Source organism: Trichechus manatus, unplaced genomic scaffold (genome assembly GCF_000243295.1).
Source record: "Trichechus manatus latirostris isolate Lorelei unplaced genomic scaffold, TriManLat1.0 scaffold00019, whole genome shotgun sequence".
NCBI lineage: Eukaryota > Metazoa > Chordata > Mammalia > Sirenia > Trichechidae > Trichechus > Trichechus manatus.
In genome coordinates, this window is record NW_004443955.1 from 10,607,500 (window position 1) to 10,617,341 (window position 9,842).

The following is a 9,842-nucleotide window of genomic DNA, read 5'->3' on the forward strand; positions in this document are numbered from 1 at the left end:
GTCACCAACAAAGAAACCAGGGCTCCTTGGAGAAGTGGTTGATTCCAGGGCTGGGGCAGGGAAAATGCAAGATGAACCTAGAATATTGTGTGACACCAGAAATTAAGGAAATGCTGGGGGGAGAAAAGGAGGGAGGGGGTTGTCCAAAGAACACAGAAACCAACCTGACAAAGCTTCTAATTGCCAAAGCTATAACAATTAGAGCAACAAAATAAATGATAGTTTGCATTTTAACCCACAGAACAAAATAAATATCATTAAGTACATAGCGATACAATCAAATACATAAATAAATGGAAAACAAACAGCTCTTTCTTACAGAGGAATTCCAATTAATAGATGTAGAAGGAAAAATGGAAACAATTATTACAGGCAAATCCCATGAACTGTTGCAGACAAGACCCACGGGTGGGTGCTAAAACTAGTGAGCAAAAAGTTTGAGGTATAACAGGCTTAGCACAGTCTCAAAGTTATCTCCCCCAAGACCGTTACCAATTATAAAAAACATTAACTTCACAGTGGCGAAACACCACAGAAACCAAGTGATCAAGGTAAACATCACCAGTAATAAGATATCTACATCAAAAGCCTCTTGATATCAAGCACCAAGGACATAACACCATTTTTATTATATTCTTGCCAAAAATGTATAACTTCATTCCGATAATGAGAGAACATCAGACAAAACAAACTGAGAGACATGCTGCAAAACAACTAATCAATTCTCTTCAAAAGTGTAAAGGTCACAAAAGACTAAGGAAGACCGAGTATCTGTTACAAATTGAAGAGACCAAAGAGAAATAACAATGTGGGATCTTGAAACAGAAAAAGGGAAAACAGGCAAAATTTGAATAAGCTCTATATTTTAGTTAATATTACTGTATCAATGTTAATTTCTTATCCTTGATAATTATTCCATAGTTACATACAATGTTAACATTAACAGAAATGGGGCAAGAGCTATAAAGAAACTGTGAAATTTTTGCAACTTTTCTGTAAGTCTAATATTAGTTCAGAATTGCAAAAAAAATCCCTCCAGTTTCTCAATAAAATACAGTTTACAATAAAACATGAAAAACCATGATACCAACACAACACTCAATGAAAAACAGACCAAATATCTGGATTCATCAGACCACATTTCTTTGCAGTCACTAAATATCTAAGTTAAAAAGGTGACAAGCTGTGTGTTTCAACTGTTAAACTTCACTTGGGCACAGCCATGGGTGAGCTTCCTCACAATTCAATTTGCAAAGGGAGTAAATATATAAACAACTCAAAAACTTAACCATTATTTTGCTCAAATGGTAAATATCAGTTTGATGGGATAAGTAAATACAAGGATACTCAGGTAAGCACGCTTCCAAACCAACTCCAAGGTTAAAGAAGTCAGTCACAACATCTGGGCCTTTAAGGGCCTCCTAATGCAGTAAGTCGCTATGAGTTGGAATCGACTTGATGGCAATCGGTTTTCAGGAAAACCAGTAAATGGAGCCCTGGTGGTACAGTGGTTAAGAGCTCAGGCTGCTAACCAAAAGGCTGGCAGTTTGAATCCATCAGCTGCTCCCTGGAAACCCTACGGGGCAGTTCTACTCCGTCCTATAGGGTTGCTATGAGTCAGAATCGACTTGATGCCAAGGGGTTTGGTTTTGGTTTAATCCAGGAGGTCACCAGGAACTGTGAGGCTGAAAATCTTACCACTAAAGTAACAGCAGTAATGGATCAAGGTTCAATTAAAAAGAGAGTAAATGTACCACATGCAAGACATTTAGGTATGAAAATTGAGGGCTTTTTCCACACACAGCAAAGGAGTAACATCATTTACTTTCATGTAAATACAGTTTTAAGAGTAACCTGACAATATACATATCCAACATAGTATTGCTATCCAGAATATTACCCCTCCCCCCAAAAAAAGCTATCAATAAACACAGGCAGCCTAATAAAAAGGGCTTGAGGAAGCGCTTACAAAATAGGATACCCAAATGGCCAGTAAGCATGTGGGAAAAGTGTTCAACTTCAAACGAAATGCTACTATGGCTACTATGCACCCACGCAATAGGTTAACAAGAAAAAGATAATACGAAATGTTAGTGAACAATCTAATTGGAACTAACGCTGTTAGTGGGAATATAAATTGGTATAACTGCTTTGGAAAGCTGGCAATATTTAATAAGCATGATCTATGATCATTCAACAGAAATGTGTACATATGTTCACTAAAGAGCTGTACAAGAATGCTCACAAAAGCACTATTCTTAAGTGTCAAAAACCAGGAACAATTCAAATGCTCATCAACTGTAGTGAAATGAGTTCCTTTATGTGGCCTTTTGCCTTGGGTCTTTGGAAAAACAGCTTGAGAGATTTCTCCCTAAGCCCTGAGGAGTTACCTTTGCCCAGGCTGACTGACGTTTCCTGGGCAAGCTGTAAACATCTTGATTTTTTGTCTGACCCTGGGCTGCAGACTGCCCAGTGACTGGTATTCACCTTGTAGTGATCCGGGAATAGACTATGCAAATGAAGTGACTAGACTATCCAAATAAAGTGTCTGTGGCCTACTATGCAAACTGTGTCTGTGGCCTACCAAGAGGGAATTGGTCAGTTTGTGGCCCCCGTTGGGAGGGGTCATGTCTTGAAACTGACAAGGAGTTGGGTATATACGTGTGTATACATATATATGTGTGTGTGTATATATATACATACAAACACACACACACACATATACACACATAAATACATACATCTATGCAGCCAGGCCCACAAGAGTTTTTCAGACAGAAAGAAGCAGGAATAGAAGCAGCAAGAAGAAGCAGAATAAAGAAACAGCAGAGAGACAGAGGAGGTAAGGAACCTCTTAGAAGAGCTTTAACACAGGTCAAGGCTGTAACACTGAAGGTAATGACAGGCATGGAAAGGGCCATGCAGTAGAGTTGGTGGTGACAGATGGCAGGGCCAAAAGGAGCCTGTCCTAAGGGAGCTGACAGGAGCCTGTCTTGAGGATCTGAGAGGAGGCCTGGCCTGCCAAGAGGAGCTAAGAAACCTGTCTTGCACTAAAGAAAGGAGACTGCCTACACTCTAGCTGATCCTGAGTTGAAGCCTGTCAATCCTGATCACGAGTTGTACCCCATTACTTCCTTAATAAATCATTTGCCTGTAAGTACAGCTGTGAGTTCTATAAGATTTTGCAGTGAACTGCTGAACCCAAATGAGGGAGGGAAGAGTGATGAGGGGAGGGAGAGTGGCCAGTGACAGAGATGGAGTGAACCGCAGCTTGGAGAATGTGGAAATCTGAGATATAATTGACCTCTGCCTCATAGGAACTGGTTTTGTGCTAATTATTATATTTGAAGTTATTTTTTACAACAATGAAATGAACAAATTATGTAACATTTACACAATGAAATACTATCCAGCCATGAAATGAATGAAACACAACTATACAACCCAGTATGGATGAATCTCACAATTATGATATTGAACACAAAAAGAGGCACAAAAACACACACGGTATGTTTCCATTTTAGCTTAGTAACAAGTCAAATTCAGGAAACCACTGCAGAAGAAAAACTATTAGAACTATTCTTACTAGAAATTAAAACATATTAGAAAGGAAGAATTCTGGGAAGACAGTGGCATAAACAAACCATCATTTCTACCCTTCCTCACAAATACTAACAAGGAAATGGTGCTCGGCTTTAAAGGACTCTGAATCGGACAGCAGAGGAGAGCAGTGGGGAACTGCAGGCAGGCAAGAATCAACAAATCAACAACGAGTTGCATGAGGTAGGAAAATCGCTTCTCCCACTCCCTGCCCCTCCCCATCACGTGGGCAGCTGGCTGCTGTGAACTGGTGTAGTGGCCCCAGAAAACGAGCCTATTTCCCTGACCACCACAGCCCCTTCCTGTACAGCGAGATAAGACCTCATGATTCTCATTAAAATGACAAGGCAGACCTCCTGGGGCCCCATTTAGAGTGTGTCATCACCTCCCCCATCCAGACACTGTCCACTGCAAGCCTACTATGAACTGCTACAAAAGGCCCATACAGCAAAGTCTGCTCTCATAGTCAACATTCTACCCTGCCTCCCTGCTCACCCCATAGCTGAAACCTCTGAAACCAACAGGAGAGACCTCCCAGGGGGGTCAGTTTAGGTCTGTCTGCTCCCCCTTTCGGATGGTGCTGAGGACTCCTGACTGAGGCTACCGTGTGCTAACAAGCAGGCATCTTTAATGGAGACTACAATAGTTTCTAGAAAAGGACATCATGATTAGTAAGGTAGAGGGTCAGCGAAAAAAAGGAAGACACTTGACAAGAGGGACTGACACACTGGCTGTGACAATAGGCTCAAACATAGCAACAACTGTAAGGATAGTACAGGACTGAGCAATGTCTCATTCTGTTGAGCATATGGTCACTATGAGTTGGAACTGACTTAACAGCACCTATCAAAAACAACAACACACCTACAGCCGACATAGTACAGGGAGGGCTCTGACAACAACAAGGAAAACCTCTCTGGAGGTCTGTCTGGAGCATGACATCCTCTCCCCCACTGACACTATCATCAGCAAACCTGCTGTGAATTGCTACAGAGGGACTCTGCAGTGGAGCCTGCTCCTACAGTCAGGACTCTACCTGCTTCCCTGTGCACCCTACACCTCTGGCCTCTGAAACCAACAGGACAAACCTCCCTGCGGGTCAATCAGGGTTGGTCTGCCACTACTTCCATTTAGCACTGAGGACTCCTGACTGAGGCATCTGTGTGTTAGGAAGCAGGAGTCTTGAGTGGAGGCTGCAGTGACAACCAACAATCTACCTGGGTGGTGGGGAGGACGACTCTGAGAGCAGCAAGGCAGACCTCCACAGGGATCTGACTAGAGCATGACACCCTCTCCCTCACCTAGTAATTGTTGGTTGTCAGGCTGTTGCAAACAGCTACAAAAGGCCCCTGCAGTGGGTGGAGTCTGCTCCCATACTCAGTACTCTACCTGTCCTCCCTATGCACCCCATAGGTCATGCCTCTGAAACAAACAGGACAGGTCTCCCTGGGGATCAGTTTGGGCCTGTCTGCTCCCCCCACTTGCCATCGACACTAAAGACTACTGAAATCGAGGCTGCTGTGTGCTAGGAAGCAGACATCTTCAGTGGAGGCTACATTCATAGCCAAAATACTACATGGTGGGCTCTGACAGCCAACAAGGCAGATCTCCCTGGGGGTCGATTCAGAGTGTGACTATCTCTCCTCCAACTGCTACTACTGGCTGCTGCACTGACACCAATCCCTACAGAAGGTTCCCTATAGTGGAGACAGGAGATGGGTCACCTAAGAAGACACTGTTCCTCCAACCACCATGGGGCCACTAGGGCTCTGAAACCAACAAGACAGAACTCTCAGAGGTCCTTCAGGGGAATGCCAGCACCTCATCCTCCTGAAAGGGAGGAAAGTCAGCCTGTGCTTTCCCTGAAGGCCAACTCAGATATAAGCAGCCCCTACAGAGCAGGGAAGGAAACCTCAGGCAAAACCAGAGGGCAACACCCCACCCCGAAAGGGGCTCACGGTGTGTGGGTTTTCTGACTAAGAATGTGATTGTAGAAACAGAGAAGAGAAGGAAGTAATAACCAGAGAGAGGGGACTGTGCCCCTTGGTGGACAGTTTGATTACAGCACAATATTTCACATGAGTGGCACTGTCTGCTGCTGAACAGACCACAGTGTGTTCTCTGGTGTGTTTGGAAGAGAGTGAAAGCTGATAAATGAGATCTGGAACTTTCAAATCCCAATTAAACCAGGGAAGGAGAAGGCACTATCACAGAGAGACAGAAAAAATGGTAAGCAAAGGCTTAAAGACTTGCTTGCCTAAGTTTCCTGCAGAAAGCAGTGAGGGCAAAAACACCAAAAAATGGAAAAAAGAAAGTTAGCGCCCTAAAAAATTCCAATGCCACAACAAAAAATCACAAGACACACAAAACACAGAGAAACAATGGCCCATCCAAATGAACGTGATGAAGTTAAACTGCATGTAGGGATGACAAATAATGACAAAAAATGAAAGACTATAATACATCAACATTAAATATAATTAAAAAAACTAAGGAAAAACAAAGGTAAGAAGCTAAAAAAAATAAGGAAAACAATGCAAGAACAAAACGAGGATCTAAAAAAAGAGCTATTATAACTGAAAGGGACAATAACTGAAATAAGAAACACAAAAGAAGACTTTCCAACAGATTTAATCAGGCTGAAGAAAGAATCAGTGAACTAGAGAATAAGAGAGTTATAATTACAGTCACTGAAGAGCAACAAGAATGGAGGCTCAAGAAGCCTAAGCACAGTTTAATGAAATTATGGGACAAAAAGAGGAGACCAAATACACACATCGTAGGAATTCCAGAAGGAGATGACAGAAAGGGACAGAAAGAATACTGGAAGAAACAATGACAAAAAATTTTCCCAAACTAATGAAGGACACAAATCTACAAGAAGCTCTGAGAACCCCAAGCAGGATAAACCAAAGAGACGTACATAAAGATACATCACAGTTAGGTTCTCAAAAATTAAAGATAAACAGAGAATCCTGAAAGTAGTGACAGAGAAGCAGTCATATACGAAGGATCACCAATAAGATAAAACGCCAACATATCCTCAGAAACACTGGAGACCAGCAAGTAAATAAATATTTAAAGTGCTGAAAAAAACAGAAAAAAACAAAACAAAAAAACAGTCAACAAAGAATACTATACCCATTGAAACAATACTTCACAGATGAGTGTGAATTAAAACATTCCAAAACAGAAGTTGAAAGTTCATATCCACCAGACTAACCATACAAAAAATACTAATGGAAGTTCTGTAGATGGAAGGGAGAAGACACTAGAAAGTAATTCAAAGCAATATATAAAGAACTCTAATAAAGGAAAAGAGACAAGTATAAGAGCTAACAACAAGGCGTTCATGCTTGAATAATTCAAAATGTTTTGTCCTTCATGTTTTTTTAAATAACAAATACAAAAAAGGCAAGGGTAAAATTATGTTACAAGATGTAATTAGTGATAACAACAAAAGAAGGGAATAGGAATGACATACATACACGACATACACAGTTTCAGACATATAGTTTCTCGTACGATACTAAAGTTGGTACCAACCTACCCTGAAACGCTACAAATACAAGTTATTAAATGTAATATTCAGAGTAACTGCTACGAAAACATATAAAAGAACATACACAAAAAGAAGGGAACCAAAGTGGCTCACGAAAGCAAGCGGTAGCAAAGGAAAAAAAGACAAAGAAAGCTTCAGACACAGAAAAAAACAAAATGGCAAAAGTCACTTCTTATCAGTAATTACAGTGAATGTAAATGGACTAAATACTCCAATCAAAAGGTAGAAAGTGGCAGAATAAAAAAAAAACATGATCCAACTATTGCTATTTACAAGACACACCTTAAACCAAAGGACACAAATACACTGAAAGTGAAAGATGAAAAAAAATATTCCATGCAATAACCAAAAGAAAGCTGGGGTAGCAATCTTAATATCAGACAAAGCAGACTAAGATGAAGTCTGTCAGAAGAGATAAAGATGGACATTACAGAGTGATAAAAGAGTCAATTAATTAAGAAAATTTAACAATTATAAATACATATGCACTAAACATTGCGGCATCTAAATATATAAAGCAAACACTGACAGAATTGAAGGAAGAAACAGACAGAACTACAGTAACAGTTGGAAATTTCAATACACCACTTTCAATACTGGACCCACTCACCGCAATCTAATTTATTCTGACTCTTAGCAAACGTATAGGACAGTGTAGATCTGCCCCACAGGGTTCCAAGGGGATAAATTCTCACAGAAGCAGACTGCCACAACTTTCTCCCACGGAGCAGCTGGTAGGTTCTCACTGCCGACTTTTGGTTAGTTAGCAGCCAAGCACTTTAACCACTGCACCATGAGGGCACTTTTAATATTGGACACAAATCTAAAATGAAGATCAACAAGTAAACAGGACATGAATGAAACCATAGAACAACTAGATGTAACAAACATATATAGAACACTCAATCCCCAAACCAGAACTGGAAGCGAGGATAACAAGCATCCAGGGGCAATCGCTAAGTTTGCACCCACCCGCAATGCCAGCCTTATCACCCAGGGGGGAGGGTTTGATTCCCCAGCAGGCTTCAATGGAGTAGGAGTGATTTGCTAGACAGCCTCGTCTGGCACCCCCTGCACTTGTGCTAGGGGGAAAATGCACCCTCTACCCCGCCCCCTTTGTGACATCTATGTCCAAAACAGCACAATATACATTCTACTTCACTGTACACGGATCATTCTCCAGGATAGACCATATTTTATTCACATCACAAAGCAAGTATTGATAAAGTTAGAAAGACTCTCTGACACAACAGAGTGAAGCTAGAAATCAGTAACAAAAAAAAAAACAAAAAAAAAAAACCCTGGAAAATACACATAGAAATTAAACAACACACTATTAAACTACCAATGGATCAAAGAAATAATCAAAAAACAAATAACAAATTTCTTAAGAGTCAATGAAAATGGAAGCATAACATACCAAAACTTACGGGATGCAGCAAAGGCAGTACTCAGAAAGAAACTTAAAGCAAAAAATACCTACATAAAGAAAAAAGATCTCAAATTAACATCCTAACTCAACAACTCCAGGGACTAGAAAAAGAAAACTAAGATTAAACCTACCAGAAATAAGGAAACAACAAATACCAAAGGAGAAGTAAATAAAATAGAAAACAGAAAAACAAGAGAATCAAAAAAAGAGAAGTTGGCTCTTGAAAAAATCAGTAAAATTGACAAACTTTCACCTAGACTGACAAAGAGAAAAGATGTAAATAATCAAAATAAGAGATGAAAGAGAATATTATCCTGACCCAATAGAAATAATGAGAATTATGATAGAATATTACAAACAACTATATGTCAACAAACAAGATAACCTGATGGAATGGATAAATTTTCTGAAGCACACAACCTGTTGAAACTGAATCAACAGAAAACAGAAAATCTCAACAGATCAATAACATGAAAAGATGGAATCAGTGATTAAAAATTATCCAACAACAAAAAAAGCCCTGGACCAGATGGCTTCACTGGGGAAGTCCACCAAACATTTAGAGAAGAACTGACACGAACCATGCTTAAACTCTTCAAAAATATAGAGAAAGAAGCAATACTCCTTAATCCAGTCTATGAAGCAAGCATACTCCTGATACCAAAACCAAAGTCAACATAAGAAAACTACAGTGCAATATCACTTATGAATATATATACAAAAATTCTCAAACTAGTGAATAGAATCCAAAAACATATTAAAAGAGTCATACACAATGACCAAGTAGAATTTATTACAGAAATGCAGGAATGCTTCAACAACAGAAAATCAATCAATGTAATACACCACATCAAAAGAAAAAGGAAAAGAACCATATGATAATCTCTATCAATGCAGAAAAGCATTTGACAAAATTCCACACTCTTTCTTGATGACACCCTAAAGAAGAATGGAACAGAAGGGAAATTCCTCAACGTAATTCAGGGCATATATGAAAAGCCAACAGCCAACATTATACTTAAAGGAGAAAGACCAAGACCTTTCCCCTTCAAATTGGGACCAATAAAATGGTGCCCACTATCAGCACTTCTATTCAATATTGTATTAGAAGTCCCAGCGAGAGCAATGTCGTTCTTGCTGTTGTTAGGTGCCGTCAAGTTGGTTCCGACTCAGAGCAACCCTATGTACCACAAAACGGAACAATGCCCGGTCCTGCGCCATGCTCACAATCACTGTTATGCTTGGGCC